This window comes from Heterocephalus glaber, unplaced genomic scaffold (genome assembly GCF_053883595.1).
Source record: "Heterocephalus glaber isolate CG9 unplaced genomic scaffold, H.glaber_assembly_v1.0 deba00001733, whole genome shotgun sequence".
NCBI classification, from domain to species: Eukaryota; Metazoa; Chordata; class Mammalia; order Rodentia; family Bathyergidae; genus Heterocephalus; species Heterocephalus glaber.
The window spans coordinates 21,062,364-21,083,059 of record NW_028258444.1 but is presented as its reverse complement, the minus strand read 5'-3'; the positions used below and the strand labels follow the sequence as shown (position 1 = coordinate 21,083,059).

The 20,696-nt window shown below is 54.9% G+C and overlaps 1 long non-coding RNA gene across 1 annotated transcript in view; it reads right to left on the bottom strand.

Moving 5' to 3' along the window:
- Window positions 1-401: 401 nt before the first annotated feature.
- The window catches only part of LOC110345521 (uncharacterized), a 31,841-nt gene continuing 11,546 nt past the window's right edge, over window positions 402-20,696 (bottom strand). Inside the window, exons 3-5 of the long non-coding RNA XR_002388913.2 lie at window positions 17,558-17,637; window positions 1,273-1,426; window positions 402-1,014 (exon numbers count right to left, since the gene is read on the bottom strand). This is a non-coding gene — a long non-coding RNA (uncharacterized LOC110345521). The remainder of the gene's footprint in view (window positions 1,015-1,272; window positions 1,427-17,557; window positions 17,638-20,696) is intronic.

Here is a 20,696-nt window from a genome sequence, read left to right as displayed (position 1 = left end):
TCGCCCCTTTTAGCCTGCCTCTGATCCCTCCATCTCATTTTCCAGGACGGGGTGGGCTAAGGCCTTGGCAGTGCTGATGGGCCACCAACTCTTTCAGGCCAAAGGGAGCTGGGCCAGCTGTTCATCCCTGATGTCCCCAAAGAGGGTGCTGATTGCTGCTTTCTCTCGGGCTCTTTATTGGTTTCCAAGGGAGCAAATCCTCAGTGGGATGAGATATATAAAGTATATATTATTTTTTCATAACTTATGTGGCTTTTAACTTATTGCTTCCCTTCCTGTTTCTGCATGATCAGTGCTGTGTATACTATCTGGAATTTAGACAACACATATCCCAGCCACCCCACCTGACTGGGCAGTGCCCCCCTCTCCCTGCCAAGGGATGAATAAAGTGTTGAGATTTTGTCCATGGATGAAACTGCATCTGTTTTATCTCATCTCCGAGGATGTCAGTCACTGGACAACCAGACTGACCACGGCATGATACGGATCCCTTCCATGTCCTGTGGAGGAGGCCAAAGATCTCTACCCATCTGTGCTCCTAGGTGTACTTCTCAGCTGGTTCTAGGAACCACACTGGCACAAGACGATGTCCCGACAGAGAGGTCTGGGCAGGGGAGGTAGATTCCAGAGGAGTCTCCTCCAGGTAAATGGGGTGTTCAGCTAGCGGGAGAAGGGCGCCGCGGTGGCAGGGTTGTACACTGATGCGCTGCACGTGGGCTCCCAGGCACTCGCAGTAAGGGTTGTCTGCTTGGGTTGGTCTGGGGAAGGCCGTGTCCTCACAGCAGTGTGCTGGGTGCTACAGGGAGGCCCAGGCCGTCCGCACAGCCCTCCCTTCTTCCGCCTTGGAATCATCACTGTCAGGCTGGGGCATCTGGGGACCTTCTGTTGTTAACCCTCCGGTCAGCACCATGAAGTCCCTGGGCGGCGGCAGCAGTGATGAGGACTGAGGCTGTCTGGTCTTGGGCACGGATCTCCCGAGCTAGGCAGTCCCAGCCTCATCAATCTGTTGTGAAGCTTTAGAGAGATGATGCATGATAAAAGAATTTAGCGCCAAGCCTGGTACCTAGTAAGTGCTCGATAATAATGATAACAGCAGACACTGCGTTTGAGGACCTTGCCTCCATCCCCAGTGGAGCTGAAATCCGGCCCCTCCCTGGCCCAGAGGACCTGACTTTTGGCCCAACTTCACCTGCTCCCTCCTCCCCAGGAGAGGCAGGGCTCAGACACAAGTTTGGGGAAAGCCGACGATTAGGGTAAGGGAAGTGACCTCACCCTTCCTCTTCCTTGCGGAGCTGTCTGCCCGGGGCGCCTTCCGTCAAGGAAAGGTCAGCTCCCTCCAGCCCGCCTGTGCCGCGGCGACTACTGCCCTCTGCTGGTAGTGGCCAGACCAGCACGCGCCCCGCAAGCTAGCGCACCGTCCTCTCTCCTAGAGGAAGGAAGGGAGGTGGAGAGGTGGTGTTTCTCAACTCTAAACTTAGGACTCTGGTTCCGTCACGCTTGGCTCAAATTTCAGGCCTCGGCTCTCAGAGACCCCTAGGGCTGAGTCCCCTCTCACCTCCCACTGCACTCCCCACAGCCCATTGACCTCAGTCTCTGACCCTACCTTCAGATCTGGCTCCCCACCTTTCAGGTCTAGACCCAGTGTCAAGTCCTCCAGAGACCTCCCTAAATGTCCATCTAAGGAGCCCCACCCGTCTCTGATACAGCACACAAGGAATCTTGCCTCAGTGATACCAGAAATTAAAACTGAGGCCACAACATGAATTCACAAAAAGCTTTAAGAAAGGAGAGAAAAAGGAGAATGGATTTGAGCTCGAAGGGAAGAGAGTGAAGGGCGTGCAAGTCTGACAGAGAAGATCAGACTGGCCCATTAGCAAAAGAACAGGACTGGGTTTTATGGCTTCCCTGAGGAGAGCTGGGAACCAGTAGTTTTCCACCGAGTCATGAGTACCACATTTTTCTTTGTGTTTTAGGAGATTTCCTTCCTATAGGATATGGATTGGGCCATCTCATCCTTGGAGACATCCTGCTGTGTGTGTTCCTCCCTCCCCCTTGTACAGTGGACCTGGTCCCTTAATAAGGGTGGGAGGATGGGGGTTTGCAGTCCATACATGGTTAGCAAGGGCAGATGGGGAAAAAGAGACACGTCCTCCCCTCTAATGGGTAACAGGTCATGGATCAAGGACTGAGAATCCCTCCATCTCCTGTTCCCCACAGGGATTTCTGTCTTACTTCACTTCCGTGCTTCTTTGTTTGCTGCCTTATCACTGCCCTGGGCTGCGTGCTATGCTGTACTTGGCCAAGCCTGCGTGATGCCCATTGATTTTTCCTGGGTACACCAGGTGGCATCCAGTCCGGAAAGGAGAATACAGCAGAGAGATTCAGGGCATGAACTCGGAACTGGGGTACTGGGAGCTGGAAGGGCAGAGGGTGATATAATGTCCTAGATTAGAAACACAGGAGGCAAGACCAGCCTTAGGCTGAAAGAGGAGGCCTTACCCAGCCCCAGGGGCCCAGGCAGGGCTGAGGGGTGTGGTTCTTGGACGTGGGGTCAGCAGAACTGGAGAGAGTAAAAGTTTTTCCTTTGATTCGCAACAGCTTAAAGACTGGGTGATTGTCCTGACAAGGTGGCCCAATCCGAGTGGGCCTCCAGGAGGTGAGCAGATGCGAGGTCCTGGAGAGGGGGACCCACATGTCCCCTGCCAAAGCCCTGCGTTCAGAATCAACAGACACTGCCCCTTCTCTGCTAGCTTTTCTTATTCTTCTAGTGTTTTCAAGGAAGGAAACTTACCCCACTACATCCCCACTCAGGTATGTGATTTGGGTGGGGGTCACTATAACCACTCACTTTCTACCCAAAACAGAGCCAGAAGTCGCGTGTGATCACATACGCATGAAACCCCAGCACCCTAAAAGACTGAGACTGGAGGACTGCAAGTTCAAGCCCCATGGGCAATTTAGTAACTTACCAAAACCTTGTCTCAAAAGTTAGTAAATAAGCCGGGTGTGGTGGTGCACACCTGCAATCTCAGCACTTGGGAGGCTGAGCCAAGAAAACTGCTACAAGTTCGAGGCCAACCTGGCCTACATAGTGAGTTCCAGGTCAACCTGAACTTAAAAAAAAGTAGGTAAATAAATAAATGAAGATGTAGCTCAGTGTGAAAGCCCTGGGTTCAAGCCCCAGTACAGCAAAAAATACAACAGACAAAACACTCCTGCCCTCACAGGTAGCACCAGCATGGTACAGCCGCACCACTGAGGTCCACCACCTCCTGTCAAGAACCCCCCTCATGAAGGGACGCACTCAGCGCTCCCTTAACAAGCATTTATTGATCCTACGGAGTCCCACGCGTGCTCGTGACCCAGCGGGGGGGGGGGAACCAGACAGTGAACAAATCTACCCAAATCCCTACCCTTTTAGAGCTCACATCTCATCAGGAAAGACAGACCAGAAAGAAATGTAGTAGTGTAGAAGATGCAGCATGGGGAATGCTGACCGCAGGGCCTATTCACAGGGAGGTCCAGGAAAGTCTCCCAGGAGACAGGGCAGCAATAAACCAGAAGGAGGTGAAGAAAGGAGCCATGTGACAGCCTGGGGAAGAGCAAACCAGGCAGAGGGAGAGCAAGGGCAAAGGCCCTCAGGCAGGACCCTGCAGAAGGGAGACCTGTGGGAGGGAGGAGAGCAGAGCCCAGCTGTGCCCGGCCTCATGGCCATGCTAAACTTTATCTCTGACTCAGAGAGACCTCAGAGTCAAGGAGAGGAGCGGCTGGGTCTGACCTCCACGGCAGACAGCAGAGGGGTCTGGAATGCTCTCAACCTGCATGTGACAAGCAACAAAAGAGAGAAAAGGCCTTTTCTGCCCATTTTTGTTCCATAATTTCCACTTCAAAGAAACAAAAAGAAGTATGTTTTCACTGGGACGGTCTGTGGCTCACCCCTCCTGCCCAGGAAGGTCAGCTCCCTGAGGCAGTGCCACCATGTGTGACTTGCCCATGCCCACATCCCCTGCCTTGCAAAAGGCCCGGCGCCTGGCAGTGCTCACCAAACACTCACTGAGGGTGGGTGCTGACACACCAGGGGTGAAGACTCGGCACCGCACTGCCCCGTTCAACAGGCGGAGTCACTGCCTAGGTCTGACCCAAAGTCCCATCCCGCCCTCACTGTCACACAGGGCCAGCTCCCTCGACTTCACCAAAGGGACATGCAGGCTCCAGGGTCACCAGGGCCTCAAACCACCAACCCAGAGCCCTCCCAGGGAAAGGGGCCGTCCCTGGGACTCTCTCTAGGGAGAGTGGGAGCAAGGTGAGTGTGCCCCACGCCCCACACCCACACACACACTAGTGGGTGTGCGTCTATGTTTCAACCCCGCCTCTGACTCCTGTCCCTGCCTGTGCCGGGGTTTCCCACCTCTGAAGGCTCCGAGTGACCCCTGCCGACTGCTGTCCCATCCACCCTACCCCTGGGGACTAGGGCAGTGCCAAGAGTAGCTACTCAAATTAGGCTTTGGCCTCAGCCCTGCTCCAACGGCTGTGACTCACAGGGCAAACAGTATTCCCACCTGGGCCTCTTCATCCCTGTTCTCCCTGGGGTCGGTGAGGGTCGCCTGGCACATAGATTTGCAGACAGGGCAAACCTGTCTTCCCCAGCCCAGGACCCCCTGCAGGCTCCCTGGAGCGTCTCTCTAGGTATTGGGAGCTGAACTTGAAAGATGCAGGTAGAGAAGAAAGTACCAGGCCTCCTGGACAGGGCACAGTGGGTCCTCTGACCCTGCCCCTGGCTTCAATCTCTCTCCTCCCATTGCCCGCCCCCCCCCTTTTTTTTTGGTACCAGGAATCAAACTCTGGACCTTGCACTTGTGAGGCAGGTGGAGGCACCATTGAGCTACATTCCCGGTCCCCATTGCCCCTTCTTAATCATCCCACACACCTGCAGAGCTACCCTCCAAAATGCCCTTCCTTCAAGCCCTCCAAGGCCCTGTGCCACCCACTAGGCAATCACAGTCCTCATGGAGCTGAGCTGGTGGCACTGACATGTCCATCTCACTGTGCTGAGTCGGGAGCCCAGTGAGGAGTGAGGGGTGGCCTTCGGAGACAGCCACAGGTCCTCAGGCACACGGCTCTCTGCCAGCCTCCCTGCAGGAGTCCTGAAGACACTGGTAGATACAAATGCACCATCGAAGCCCACATCTGCACGCAAGTTTGCACACACCCTGGCCAGTGCTCATGTGCACTTGTGTCCACATAAGCTGGGGTAAAACTAGACTGTAGTCAGACAGACCTCATTCTGAACCCCAGTTCGTCCTTACCACTCCCTTGCTCTGTGCCACCTTCAGAGCCTCGGTTTCCCCAACTATGGAATTAGGTAAAAAGGCTGCCTCTGTAAAGTTTTAAAGACTAAAGGAGCTAATATGTGCAGCGGGCATGGTACACAGCAAGCGGTCTGCAGTGTCAGCAAGCAGAACCTTCCCTTCAGGCCTAGCATGACCGCGACTAGAAAGTGAACACAGGGGTCCCCATCCACAGTTTGAGGCAGGGAAGCTCCTCAGCCTCCAGCCTCCAGCACAGGCACATGTGTGTATGTGAGTGAGCAAGCATGCATACACATGCATAAATATGTGCTCTTGTGTCTGCCGCTCTCAGAGGCTGAATAGCTTCTAGCTGAGCTCAGAAGCACATGGGCTCACAAGGGAGCCTGGATCCTCTCACCAGCCTGTTGGGACAGGGCCTGGCCGGATTCCTGCATTCCTGCTGCCTCCCAGCTTCCTCTTGGCCACAGAAGCAGGACTCACAGTGGAGGCCTTGGAGGCCCACCCTAGGCTTTGCTTCGGTGCAGTGAGTTGGGGGAGCCCTGGAGGGCTCCCTTGAGAGCGGGGGAGCCTGAGGCCCTTCTGCCAACCCTCCAGCTGGCCTGACGGTCATCTCCCCACAAGCTCACAGTTGCTGAGACTATGCCTGGGGTCTGGCAGGAGGTCTAGGTGTCCCGAGCTGGCCAGTACCTCGGTGTCCTCCTCTCTCTAGGACCTAAGTTCCTTCGGAAAACCTTGCTCTGCCAGGCCACTCCCATGGTCACCCTAGGTCTGGGGCTCAGAAGAGGAGTTCCCTGTCTTGTGTCTAAGGCTGAGAACAACCAGAGCTGACAGGCTGACTCTGGGGACCAGGGACCATGGCCAGCCACAAGGTCCTGCTGGCTTCAAGGTCACCCTTGAAAGTGTAGCTTTAGTCACCAAGCTCCCAAGTTTTGAGACTCCAAAGGGCTGATCTGGACCACCACCACCCCCGGCCCCTGGGAGGACCTGCAGCCACACTCAGGAGACAGTGGGCCACTTTCCTTTGTCCTCTGAAAAATAAACTAGCCCCAAAGTAGCCAGTGCCACCCAGTAAGGCCCATTCATCCCCCTTTCGTTTCCCTCCAGAATTAGTCAGGGCTACTTCACCTCAAGTTTGGGGGGTAGCATGCCCTCCAGCAGGTGACATCCCAGAACCATGGATGTAACCTATCTCCTCATTTGACAAGTGTAACGTGAAGAAACTGAGGCCCAGGCAGAGGAAGGGCCTTGCTCCAAGCTACACAGCCTGTGGGTCAGCAGAGAGGACACTGGAGATCCTCTCTGCTGTCTGCCCTGTGCCCTGGGACTCCTCAGCTAGTGGGGAGAAAACAGAAAGCAAGCCACACACACAGAAATCAAAATCAGTGAGTGTCCCCTCTTCCCAGGCCCAGGGTCCTTCTGGAACTGCCAGGGCAGGACGTGGCTAGGATGAGAGTGTCACTGGGGTGGCCACAGCCAGGTCCAGATCTGGGAAGGGGATCTTGAACATAAGAGACCCATGCCTCTCTTTTATTGAGATAAGAACACAGAAAAAGAGCACTGGACTGGGAGTCAGGGTCTCTGGTTCTAGTCTTGCCTCTGCCAGTAACTTGCTGGAGGAACTTAAGCCTCAGTTTACCCATTGGTAATATAGAAACAGGATTTGCAGTCCCCACCCCACGCTGCCAGAACCTGCCCTCTAGGGCTTGTGTGTCCTTCAACCCCAGAAATGTGCCTCCCCACTCCCCTCCTGTAAGTCTACGGCCCCAGCTGAGGGGTGAGCCCGTTCCAGGCCCCTCAGAAAGGAGGAGAGGTCGAAGCTTCTGACTCTCCCCCGCTCCCCACTCAACCACCAAGAGCCACAGCCAGCCCTAAGATGGGGTGGGGGCGACAAGAGGCCCTTCCTTTTGGGGCCCAGTCTGGTGGGGGAGGGAAGCTGGGACATCAGCCTTTGCTGCTGGTTAACACTCAACAGCTCCAGCCAAGGGGCCCGGGATGTAGCTCAGTGGTTTCGCCGCCTGCTGCGCAAGCGCAAGGACCCAAGTACCAAAAAAAAAAGAAAGGAAAAGAAGAAAAAAAAAAAAAAAAAACAGCACGAGCCAAGATCATCACCCTCTAACAGCCGAGGAAACTGAGGCAGGACATGTGGGACTGCAGGACAGACTCAGAGGCTGGCGGGGGGGAGCGGGGGCAGGAATGTCTCACACTGCTGGGTTTTCTTTGAGAAACCCGGCTGGGCAGCGGGGCACTAGGTCCGCAGGGCGGGGCTCCGAAGCCTCTGACATCTGGAGTGCGCCAGCCCGCGGGCCTGCGTGTCCGCGCAGAGAGGCCGCTCTGGGCGGCCCCGACAGGAAGAGACCGGACGCGGGCGGCGCCACCACATCTGAGTGCCGCCGCATTCCGAAGGGCCCCGCTTGGGGCTGGTGAAGGAGTCTTCCAAAGCCGGTCGGGCACCGCCCCCTGCCGGCCGCTGCGGGCTGCTGCAGCTCTGGAAGAACACGGCTGGTGGGAGTGGAATGGGAATCTACCCGCTTCCCCGCCGGACTCCCTGGTCCTGAGGGGCCCACCACCGGCAATAACTCATCAAGCCAGAACTTAGCAGACCGGCCAAGCCTCTGAGCCACCGCAACCTCCACCCACCCCAGCCTTCATGCCCCCCACCTCTCCATGCCCCCCACACAGCACCCACACCCTCTGCACTGGCTGCACCCAAGCAGAACAAGTGACCTGCAACTTCTGGACCCCCTTGCCCAGGAGGTCAGCAGGACTGCAGCCTGGCTCTGAGCCTTTGCACCCCTCCAAGCCTACTTGTCACTGCTGCTGATGCCCAGTCCTCCTCCTGCCCATAGCCCAGACTGGCTTCCCCTACCCTCAAAGTCCCCCAGCACTGCTGACTCCCCTTAAGGAGTCTCAAAATATCAGGAGCCATAAAAAGAATTAAGATGTGGGCTGGGGGGCCGGGGATTTAGCTCAGTGATTCCTCTGCCTGCCTTGCAAGCACAAGGTCCTGAGTTCCATCTCTGGTACCAAAAAAAAGAATTAAAATGTGTTTTGTGTATGTACCAACTCCCCATGATGAGTGTGATCATTATGTACTATGAACATGTACTAATAAAAATAAAAGTTAAAAAAAAATAGGCTGGGGTTTTAGCTCAGTGGCACAGCACCTGCATGGCTAGCACAAAGTCCTGAGTTCCAACCCTAGTACCAGAAAGAAAAAAAAAAGACTGCCCTGAAAAAGAACAGCAGCTGGAGCCACTTACCATGGGCAGACACTGCATCCATTCACACATTTAAGCAGCATGCCCACAGCAAGCCTTGCACGCCCTTGCCTCACACACACACACACAAACGCATGCACACTCAAGCATGCACACGCGCGCACACACACACACGCCTTAGTGCTTGCTTCTGGGACTGGCCCCCCAAGGATTTCCCTCCTGGGACCCAGAACCTTAGCAACTGTGCTTCAGAACACTGGACACTGTCGCCGCTCCCTGACCAGAGCCCAACCCTTCCCCAGCAGTGTGTCCAGTCCTTGGGCAGTTCCCTGGCAGCAGATGCGGGCAAACCCCATGGATTCCAGCCGCCGGAATTCCACCAGGCAGCATGAGTCTTTCCCTGGGCCCTAAGTTTCTGAGTTGGTTGAAAGAGGCTGCTTGTAAGACCCCTGCCAGACCTGCCCCTTTGGGATTCAGGATGGGCGTGGGCTTGATCAAGTCAGGATGTGCTCTCCCCTTCCAGATCACTGTACTTTGTATACAGTAAGTGCTCACTGAATGCATGAACTAACAATTGTTCACAGGCAGTGGCCTTGTTCTCAGCCCAGGCCCTGAGAGAAACTACACCATCTGCCTCCCACACCCTGGGCCTGCCGACTACTGGAAGCCATGTTAGTGGCCTGGAGGCTACAATGATCTGTGGACAAATCTTGCTGGCTCCTCTTCCTTCAAGTCCCTTGGGGCCTAGCACAAGCCTGCAGGCCAGGAGAAAAAGATAGTCCAAGGTCCCATGTGATCAGATGTGTACTTTTAAATGTTCCCATTTAGAGGACTGTGAACCAAAAGTCCTAGAGGGTTGGACTTCCCTCATCAGCTCTGAGCTTCCCATCTGGAAAGTTGGGAGGAATCTGCTCATCATGGTTCTCAGAGCATGCTTGACGGGCTACAGGCTGAGAGGGGGTGGAGACCCATCTGAGCTTCCCCAGATGAAGGATGCGGGAGGCAGCTCAGGGCCATGAAGGCTTTCTCACAGCGACAGCTTCCCCCAAAGGTTGCCAGGGCAAGGTAGTGAGTTCCCCATTGTGGTAACTATTCAAGTCCTTAACTAGTTAGCACCAATGAGGTACCAAGATACAGAGCCGGGGCACCCTGGGCACTGTTCATCCTGGTGGATGGGTAGAATACAGCATGAGAGACTAGGGCTAGACAATGGGCAGAATTGGATTCCACACCTACAAGGAACAGGATTCCCTGAGCCCCAAGGCTTTTAGGAGGGGTTTAGTCCTTTCTGCCTAAGCCAGAGGGATGAGATAGGATACAAGGGTCCCCCCTGGGGGGGGGCCTCTGCACGTGGTGTCCTCATGGGTTTGGCCTGGTTTTCTCCTCTCAGCAGAAGTTGCTTTGTCAGCCTCCCTGGAAAAGCTCTGTGCAATCTGGAGCTGGAAGTGTCAGTCAGGAGGCTCTGACAAAGGCGGAGGGAGGAGAGGCCTGGGGCAGGGCTCTGCTGTGGCAGAGGGGACCAGGGCCAGGAGTCATGGGTGCTAGAGCCAGCTCAGGCTCCTTGGAGCGCAGGGCTGGGCTGGGCAGTATCTCCATGCTCCCAAGTCCCATGCTTCAGGACTACTTCGAGCTGGGCACGCTCTCTGTGAAACCCACCCACTCACCTGCAGGTACCCTAGGACAGGGGCTATTGCAAGGACCAAATTAAATCTGCCTTTTCTGAAAAGGGCTCTGGGAATATGGATCAGGGCTTCTACCTCCAAGGCCAAATTCCAAAAGGAAGCATTTGGCACACAGGGGACAGGGAAGCCCGACAATGCAAAACGTGTCCCACCCAACAGCTGGCAAGAGGATGGAGAGGGGCTTGGGAAGCGAGAGCTGCAGGGAGCACTGCAGGCAGAGAAACACATCCAAGTGTCGGGGGAAGGAGGCAGCTTGGAGTCTCAGGCCCTGCCCCTACCAAGCCCCTACTGCTGGGATGTGGCTGACCTGAGCAGACCCCCACCCTGGGAAGCCGACCCTTCTTAGAACTCCAGTCTCCTGGAACAGAGAGAGAGACCCTGTGGGGATCCCAGCCAGGAAGCAGGCACCCAGGTGCCAAGGAAGAGGTCCAGGGCCAAGTGTGGGTATGGCTGGTGTGCTCCAGGCCTGGGAGCATCCACAAGCAAAGGGACCCTCCATGGAGCCGAGGGTCTGGTGCCCCGACCCACTCCTCACTGTGCAGCAAAGGAAGCTGGGCCTCAGAAAGAAGGGGGTCACCCAGCCAAAGTCACACAGCTACCAAGCTGACGCTCCAGCCCAGCAGAGGCCTTTTCTGCTTCCCCATCCCAGGTGCACCCCTAGAGCCTTCAGAAGTCAGCAGTGGCTGCACAAGGCGAGGGTCAAGGCGGGGGGGCCTCAGTGCCAGTGCTGGGACACAGAAGCGGGGGTTCTGCCTGGGCGGATGACAGCAGCTGGAGGCAGGGAGGCAGGCCTGTCCTCTCCCCCACCTGACAGGAGGCTTCTGTTACCTCATAAGGTGCTTTTTCCTTCCCTCTTCCCTCAGCTCCTAACAAAGAACCTGGAGGGAAAGAAGGTGGAGGGTGGGGCAGCACCTTGGAGCAGAACCCTTTTCTCAGATGGGGGGGGTCCCCTCCAGGCAGCCCCTGTCACCGAAAACCGGCAGCCCTGGGTTCCTGTCCCTGTCCCTGTGGGACCGGCTGTCCACAGGCAGGTTAGGATCCCTTTACCAACACTACTTTTCTTCATACCCCACGATGGCTGAGCTGGCCCTCCTGACCCCCCAGGTACATAGCCAGGCACCTGCGGAGAAGGGAATGCTCCCATGGGAACCCACACTTCCTGTCTGCCTCCTGGGGACAGGGAAATCAGGCTCCCACGGTGGGAGCCGCCCTTCAGGGCCCAGGGTCTCTGGCCTTTTCTCAGGGGGCACCTCCAGGAGGGCAGCTGCCCAGGCCATGTCTGGCCTCACCCTCAGAGATGGGTCTAGGGCCCAGAACCAGAGGCAGGGGCGGCACAGTGCAGTTCAGCTGCCCCCACATCATTCCCAAGGCAAGGGGGCCCTGCCTGACTTTGGAGTGGTGTCTGTCAGTGGACTCACATCCCCCTCAGGCCAGTCACCATGATGGAGAGCGGATGAGGGGAGACACTAATGGTGGGTGGTGGGCAGCTTTAGCGCCCCTCAGCCCCAGTCTCCTCCTCTGTGACTTGGGAATGAGAAGATCCTCTCAGAGTTGCTGAGGGATCCCGGGGGATGACAATGGAGATGGTGCCCTGACAGAGGCCCTTTGCGGGGAAGTCTCTGGCTCCCAGGATCTCTGAGCTGCTGGTGCCAAATCCCGCTCCAGCCCCTCCAACCCCTATCAGATCTTCCCAGGGAGCCACCAGGAAGGAGGAGGAGACTGCTGTGGCTGAGGCTGCTCCAGGGGCCCTTAGTCACCGAGGGACATCCTGGGAACACTCACAGCCATACCAACAACAGGGCCAAGAGTACCCCTGCCAGGCGGGCCCCTCTGCACTCAGGCCACCGTGCCCTGGGCCCAGTGCATGGCTGTGTGTCTGCTGTGCTGCGGGGTAGCTCGGCCACACCCTGGTGACTCAGGGCTATGGCATGCACCTGCCAGGACAGTGGGAGAACAAAGACACTAGCTCAGGGCCTGTGCATCCGGTCTGAGTCACACACAGACACACCCAGCCAGGCGTCTCCACCCCTCCCTGCCAGTCCCACCTGAGATCAAGGGCTCCCCGCGCCCTGCTGCAGTGGCAAAATGGAGGCAGCCCCTCGCCCTGACAGGGCATGCCAAGGGCAGCCGGCTGAGCTGGGCCCTGGGAAGCCAGAAGGCTTCAAGTCAGGCCAGGACCCAGCCTACTGCTGGGCCCCAGACTCCAACTCAGCCCAGGAGGCAGAGCACCTGGAGGGAAATGGAGGCAGAAGGGAGAGGCACCCTATGAAGGCCATCATGGGCAGCCTGGGTCAGGGGCTACTTTGGACACAGCCTCGACCCTGGCCCCGAAATCTGGCCCTCCAGTGTATGGGAATCATGACAAGGTGAGACAGCCAGCCCTTTAGGTGACCACTCTGGTTAAGAACCACGAGGTGCAGGCCCAGCTTCAGCACCTAGAACTCAGGGTGAGGCTTGTGGGAGGTCAGGCCTCACCCTGCTGTGCCGCAGCAGCTCAAAGAAGGAGCCTCGGCTCCTAGGCAAGGGTCTCGAGCAAGGAACAGCTAGCAGGTGGGGTGGGAACGGTGCATCACCTGGCATAGAGGGACCCTAGGCCGCAGGCCCTGCCTCAGCAGACACCAAGCCCTAGAGTCTGGAACCATTGCAGGACCCCTTAGGGCCATGCCTGACTCAGAGGGTGGAGGGATCCTGCTGCCACCACGGTCCCCAACTGATGCCACAGCTAACAGCTACCAGCCGAAAGGGAGAAGGAAGGAGCATCAGGGACTCCGTGGAGCAACACGACCAGGCCCTCCTGAACTCCCCACAAACCCCAGGGTACCTGACCGGCCACACAGCCAACCTAACCCTGGCCGGGCCCGGCCTGGCCCCCAAGCTGTGTCCAGCACCAGTCTGCACCTGCCCTCACCTTCACCCCAGCTCTCTTGACTGTACTGGCCCCCGCCCCCAATCTGCACCACTCCCCAGGTTCGACCCTAAATAAACTTCACTCCCAGTCTGGGTGCCACTCTATGCCTCAGCCTTCCCCATCCTCACCAGCCAGCCCCAAACCAGTCCCGTCCCCAACTCCCATACTACACTGCCCCAAATCCCAGTGTCAAATACCCACTCCACACCCGCAGCAGCTCCCCAAAGCCTCCCTTCCAGGCAGGCCCTTCCCTAACCCCAGGCCCTGCTCCACATCCCAGGAGCACCCACACCTGCCTCTGCCCTCACCACCAACCCTAACCCGAACTCCCCATGCCCCAAGAGCCCCACTTCTACCCCAGCTGCCCCCTGACACTCAGGAACCTTGCTGGACAGGGCTCAGGAAGCTCACTGCCTGAGAGCTGGGACAGGGCATGGACCCAGAGTAGTGGGACAGCTGCCCACGTGCCCAGGCTGAGTCGCCACAGAGAGGCAGGGACTGGGGACAGCAGGGCCTACAAGCACCAGCAGCCCCTGGCCCCAGGGCTCCCCACAGCTTCAGGCAAGAACTTCCCTGAGTCAACCAGAGTGGAGACCCCTGGCCTGCCTCCCTGTAGGGCTAAGGCAGTCAGCACCACTGTGCCTGCCCAGCTAGGAGCCCTCTGCAGTACAGGCCCAGGCCACTCCTCCACCCAGACCGGGCGGCACTCAAACCTCAAGGGAGGAGCCAGACCCAGGCCCCCAAAATGAGTGCCAGAACACCCAGAGCCCAGCACCCTCCAACACCCCAGCTCTGCCCCTCCACAGAGCTCCCCCACCTCCTAAAGGCCCCTCGGGCTGTGTGGGGCCCACACCACCCCGCCAGCTGGCATCTAGACACAGGCCTCTGCCTGCCCTCCACTCCAAGGCAGCTTTGACAGCCAGCTGAGAGGGTGCCTCCTCAGCTCCCGCTGTGACTGCTGTCACGGGCTCCCCAGACCCTCTCCACAGGCACAAGCACCACAGGTCAGCCAGAGCAGCCTTCTCAGCCCGCCCCTATGAGAACAGGTGCTCCCTCTTTGGCCTGTGCTATCTTGTCAGAAGCCCCAGCCCACTGAGGAGGAGAGCTAGGTGCTGTGGCCCCAGGCCCCTCTGTGGTGGGCTAGGAAGACCCAGGGAGTTTGCAGCATGAAACTCAAACTAGGCCTCAGCCAGGCCAAGGCTCACCCTGGAAGGGGGCAGTGGGAGCTAGGAGGGGGGCTCAGGGGCAAGTCAGAGCCTGGCCCCAGACAAAGGTGTCCCCAAATCTGAGCACAGGAAGTTCTTCCAGCCACCCAACCTTGGTTCTTTACAATCCAGGCCAAGGGGAGAAGGAGGTTTTCCTCCTAGGGCTCCCATCCCGCCTCAAAGTTGCCACCGGGGTGCAGGCCCAGGCACCTCTTGCCCTTCCCGCCAGCCTCCCTGGTTGGGGCCCCCTGCTGGTGGTGAGGAGAGGGATCGCTCTCCCTGCCCCATGGGGCCCACAGCCACACAGGGCTTTCCTGACGCTCAGATGCATCAGGGCACCATGTCCCTCCCTCGGCCTACTGCCTGAGGCGTTCACGGCGGCCTCCACACTAGCAGTCAAGCCCTCCCACACCCTGCCAATCCCGCACAGCAGCCTGACACCCACTGACCCCCACCCATGCAGGACCCCAGTAGGCCCCACCTCCATAGCTCCCACCCCAAGCCTGGAGGCCCCCTGCCCTGAGAAATCCCATCTTCCCCTCAGGGCCAGGTCCTCTTCTGGCCCTGTGCCCTCCAGGAGGGCTCTGCAGGGTCCTCCTCCAGCCACTCCACTGTGCTCTCAGCCCTGAGGCCCCTTCCCCCTCCCCGTCCTGCAGCTGTGCGTGGGTCCTTGTCACCCTCCAGGCTCTGAGCCAGCCTCTCTGGACACAACTCTCAGCCCCTGGGCAGGGAAGCCAAGGACAGGTCTTTAATTTCACCCGGGTCTCCACCTGACATCTCCATTCGTCCCACCACTGTGTGGAGGCTGGGGGCTAAATGCATCCCACAGCCAGCTACAGTCTTCATGACAGCTCTGTGGCACTGGTGTTATGTGTCCTCGTTCTTACAAGGACACCAAGGCCAACGCAGTTTAGGTTTAAAACCAAGTGGTACTGCGGGGCTTGTACCCCAAGGTGCTGAAGCTGGCTCCTGTGGTGAAGAGATGGGGGTCCCTGGAAGGATCTGTCTTTCAGCCAAGCCCTGGCAGCCACTGCAGGGGACCCAGGCCTGGGGGTGGCCAGCAGGAGCCAGGGCACTTCCATGCAACCATGCTATAGCACGATGCCCCCCAGCCCATACACACACACACACACACACACACACACACTGCCTGTGCACACCCAGCTTGGCCAGCCCAACACCTACAAAGATGCGTTCCTCCAACATCCTGGTCCCCAGCTTCCCCACACCCTGTCTGCCCTGCCAGCGCGTTCCAGACCTGCCTGACAAACTAGGCCAGCCACACCGAGAGGCTCCTGGGGCCCCGCCCCGAGTGGGAGCAGGGCCAGGTTTCCACGGGACAGGAGCGTCCCCTGCTGGTGAGCATGGGACAGACAGGGACAGGGACCCAAGCCAGAACCCAGGACCCAGGCCCCAAAAAGGAGTCCTCCAAGCCCCAAGAGCCAACCACAACCATTGTTGACTTTCCTGAGTACCTGGGGCCAAACCAGAGTCAGTGAGGCAGTGGAAGAGGACAGAAAGGGCAGGAATATGCAGGGGAAGGACCAGAGAGCAGAGGCACATGGCAGGTGCAGTGTGGACTTTGCCCTTGGCCTTGGCTGGGCTGGGGCGGGAGGAGAAGGTGGAATCTAATGGGACTCCCAGATTCTGGCTCCAACATGCATGGGCAGACCAGGAGCCTGGGAAGGTGCCTGAGGACTTCATGGACATGGGGGGTTTGAGGGTCCTGAGCAGGGTCCGGGGAGACTGGCTGGAAGTGGACACTCCTGTCTGTCGCTCTGGAGAGTCCAGGACATGGTAAGGAAGCAGGGAGATTCCTATGACCCACTGTTCCCCTTTCTGGCTTCCAGCCAGACCTTGGGCAAGTCTTCTCTTCTTGAAATGGACTTAGTGAGGGTAAGATGCTTGTAAGGTCCCTTCCTGCCCTGGTCCTTGTCATGACCTGCCTAGCCTCTCTCTACCAGACACAATTCCCTGCAGAGGTGCCACACATAGGACACGGATTGCATTGACTTGCACTTATTGAGCACTTACTAGCTACTAGGCACTGTAATAGGGGGTAAAAATTGGTCATTTTGACTTCAGTGATCAGAAGGACTCCCAGTTCCCTCTTTGTGCTGTGGGGCCTCTGGCTGTCTACTGGGATGTCCTCCTGGTGTCTCCCTGGTTATTTCAAAGACATGGCTTTGCACAGGGCCCCTTCCTCTGCTCTGGTGAGCACCCAGCCCCTTCCAGTGGCCAGCTGAGTCCTTGACCTCAAAGCCTTAATGGCCCAAGGCAGGCAGGGTGCTGCAGCAGGGAGGAGAGCAACTCTTCCCTCTCTAAACTCCACGCCCTGAACACCCTTCCCCAGGCTCAGGATCCTGGAGGTCTTCAACGCTGGGGCTCCCTCATCTTCCGGTCCCAGTCCCCTAAGCCTACAACCTAAGGGCCCCAAGCAGCCCTTCAGGCCACCAGGTTGGACACAGAGCCTGCTCCCTCCACCACCTCGCTCCCCTCTCTCCCAGGCACCTGGTGCACACAGCGCCCTCCTCTCCCACCAGCCCAGACTCCAAACACACCCAGTACACCATTCTATCATTACCCTATGCCATGCCATATATTCTGAACTTCCTACTCTGCTCTTTATCCTTTTTTTTTTTTTGGTACCAGGATCGAACTTGGGACCTTGTACTTGCACAGCAGCGGTGGAACCACTGAGCTAAATCCCCAGCCCCTGCCTTTTATTCTTATAACAAGGGAGACTGAGAAAGATGAGGATCAGGGAGGTTAGAAACCTGCACAGGGCCACGCAGTGTATTAGAAGCAAGGCACGTTCTGCCCCAGCCACTCAGCGCGATGCCTGGGATAGCATGCCAGGCCTCTGCGAGCTGGCTCCTGCCAACCCGTTCCTAGTTTTTTTTCCAGTACTGGAAGTCAAACCCAGGATCTTGCACTTGCCAGACAGGCATGGTGCCACTGAGCCACATCCCCAGCCCTTCCTTTATTATTTTGAGGAAGTGTCTTGCTAAGTTGTTGGCCTGGGCAATCCTCCTGCCTCAGCCTCCCAGAGTGCTAGGATTACAGGTGTGTGCCACCACACCTGGCTTGTTCCATTCTTGGACAGCTTGAGTTGCCAATCCATTCACCCATCCACTTCCCAGGTAGTCCCTGCCTGATCTTCTCCAAAGCCACAGGAAGACAGCAGCTCCCACCTCCACGTGATGAGGACAGTGGGAAGAGAAAAGTACCTTACCAAGCACTGCTCCGTGGCTGTCAGCTGAGATGCAGAGGTGAGTGTCAAGCCTGCTTTCAAGGATGAGCCAGGCCACTGCACTGCAGATGGAAAAGGAAAGAAATACTGAATCTTATCAAGCATCTATTAAGTGCTGGATGCTGCTCTGCCCACTTCATATGAAATAAATTGTTCCCCAAAGACCTTCAAGTCAGGCTCTGGTATTCACGTCACATATGCAAACGTAGCAACCAACTCTGCCTATGTTAAGTTCGGGCCAGAGTTTCACTTCTCAATGTAAGGTATTTCTCTTTTCCATCATCTTCAAAATACAAAATGCCTCTCCTCCCCCAGAATGGTCCCCGAGCATGGTGCTGTTGCGCCATCTACTGGCAGCAAAATGCACTGCAGGGGTTTTAGCGCAGTGGCGCAAGGACCCAGAATTTGTAAGAAAAGATCCTTGTTCCCTTGGATTACTTCGCTATTGGACGAGATCCATCCCTTGTCCCTTTCTATCCATTTTTATTATTCTCTTGCCATAACATGAGCTAAGCCAAATAATATCAACAAGTATGGAAAATGTGATAGGGGAACCAGAGGAGGAGGGGGAGGGTGACAGAAGGGGAAGGTGATGAGAAAAAAACAAGCTGTCACGTGTGTGCAAGTAACCACTCCCCAAGATGGCTGTAAACTGTGTGAATTGTAAACATGTACCAGTAAAATTAAATTTTTTTAAAAAAGGATAAAGATCCTATCAGAATCCCAGATACTGCCTGGATGCTCTGGTGCACGTCTGGAGAGGCTAAAGCAGTTGAGATCAGGAGTTTAAAAGCAGCCTGGGCAATATAGCAAGATATTGTCTCAAAAAAGAAGAATCCCCAGCTCCCTGCCACCCACACGGACGTCATTCAGCACTACAGTGATTCGTACACAACTGGTCCACTTCACATAGTTACCAATCAGAAGAAACCCTGTCGTTTGTGCAAGGGGCCCAGTTCCTCTGTGGTATGAACGCAGGTGACATGCAGAGGTCTGAGACCTGCCCGTCTCCCAGCCTTCCCGCAATCCCTTGCACTGTTCACTCGTAGCTTCTCTGAACCAGGGACCTCTGGCATCCTTCAAGGTGTTGGCAACACTCTTCTCTTTGCTGGGTGGTGAGTACATAGATACATTTTATATTCTTCAAAACCATGGGCCGGGGATTTAGCTCAGTGGTTCCACCACCTGCCTCACAAGGACAAGGTCCTGAGTTCGATCTCTGGTACCAAAACATAAATAAATAAATAAATAAAATCTTATGAGCTGAGCGTGATGGTGCACACCTGCAAACCCAGCACTTAGGAGGCTGGGGCAGGATGATCACCATGAGTTCAAGGCCAGCCAGGGCTACATAGCGAGACCCTGTCTCAAAAATAAAAAACCAAAAAAACTCTTTGTGTATAACTTATAGATATAAAATGTTATTTAGAGAATGGGAAAAAAAGAGGAATCAAGATAGATAGATAGATATATGTACAAATTCCCTATGACAAATGTGATCATTATGTATATCTAAGTTGCATCAATAAAATTAATAAAAATATAAAAATAAAGTATGTTAGACAAGGATGTCCACTGTCACCACTCTTGTTCAATATAGTTCTGGAAACACCATCACTTCTCAGCCTTTTGGCTAAGATCAAGTATAGTTGTGGAAACACCAGACAGAGCAATTAGGTAAGAGAAAGAAATAAAAGGAATAAGAATAGGAAAGGAAGAAGTTAAATTATTATTTGTAGATGCCATGATACTCTACATAGAAGGCCCTAAAAACTCCACCAAAAGACTTTTAGACTTAATAACCAAATATAGTAGCATAGCTGGATACAAAATCAACACTCAAAAATCAATAGCCCTCCTGTACATGAACAACAAACTCACTGAGAGAGAAATTAGGGAAACCACACCTTTCACAATAGCATATCAAAAAAAATGGAATACTTAGGAATCAATCTAACAAAGGAAGTAAAAGACCTCTACACTGAAAACTACAGTACTCTGAAAAAAGAGATTGAAGAGGATATCAGAAAATGGAAAAACATCCCTTGTTCTTGGGTAGGAAGAACCAGTATAGTGAAAATGGCCACACTACCAAAATTGTTATATAGATTTAATGCAATCCCAATCAAAATTCCAACAGCATATCTCACAGAATTAGAGAAGACAATCCTAAAATTCATTTGGAACCAGAAGAGACCTAAAATAGCAAAGGCAATTCCAAGCAACAAAGGCAAGGCAGGGGGCATTACAATCCCCTTGAAATTGAAATTGACTTGAAATTATACACAAAGCTACTGTGATAAAAAACAAAAATTTTAAAACACATCATGGTGGGCCAGGAATTTAGCTCAGTGGTTTCACCGCCTGCTGTGCAAGCACAAGGACCCAAGTTCGATCCCCAGTACCAAAAACAAAAAAAACACATCATGGTACTGGCAAAAAACAGACCCAGGGATCAATCGAACAGACTAGAGGATATAGAAACAACTCTAGACATACTCAGCCACCTTATCTTTGACAAGCCAAACACCTTCACTGGAGGAAAGTTAACCTCTTTAATAAATGGTGCTGGAAAAACTGCCTTTCCCCATGCCAAAGATTAAAACTAGACCCATATCTTTCATCATGCACTAAACTAAAACTGAAATGGATCAAAGATCTAAATATTAAAACAGAAACATTAAATCTTCTGGAAGATAAATTAGGTAGAACTCTCGAAGACATTGGTGTAAGCAAAGACTTTATGAACAAAATCCCAATCGCACGAGAACTAGCACAAAAAATCAACAACTGGGATCTCATCTTATTAAAAAGCTTTTGCAAGCTTCTGCACAGCAAGAGAAACCACCAGCAGTGTGAACAGACAACCCACAATGTGGGAAAAAATCTTCACCTGCTCTTCCTCAGACAAACGACTACTATCTCAAATCTATAAAGAACTTAAAAAGATCAGACCTCCCAAATTTAAAGACCCAATCCAAAATTGGGCATCTGAAATGAACAGACATTTCTCAGACAAAGAAGTAGAAATAGCAAATAAATACATGAAAAAATGTTCAACATCGCTGGTCATTCGAGAGATACAAATGAAAACAACGCTGAGATTCCACTTCACCCCAGA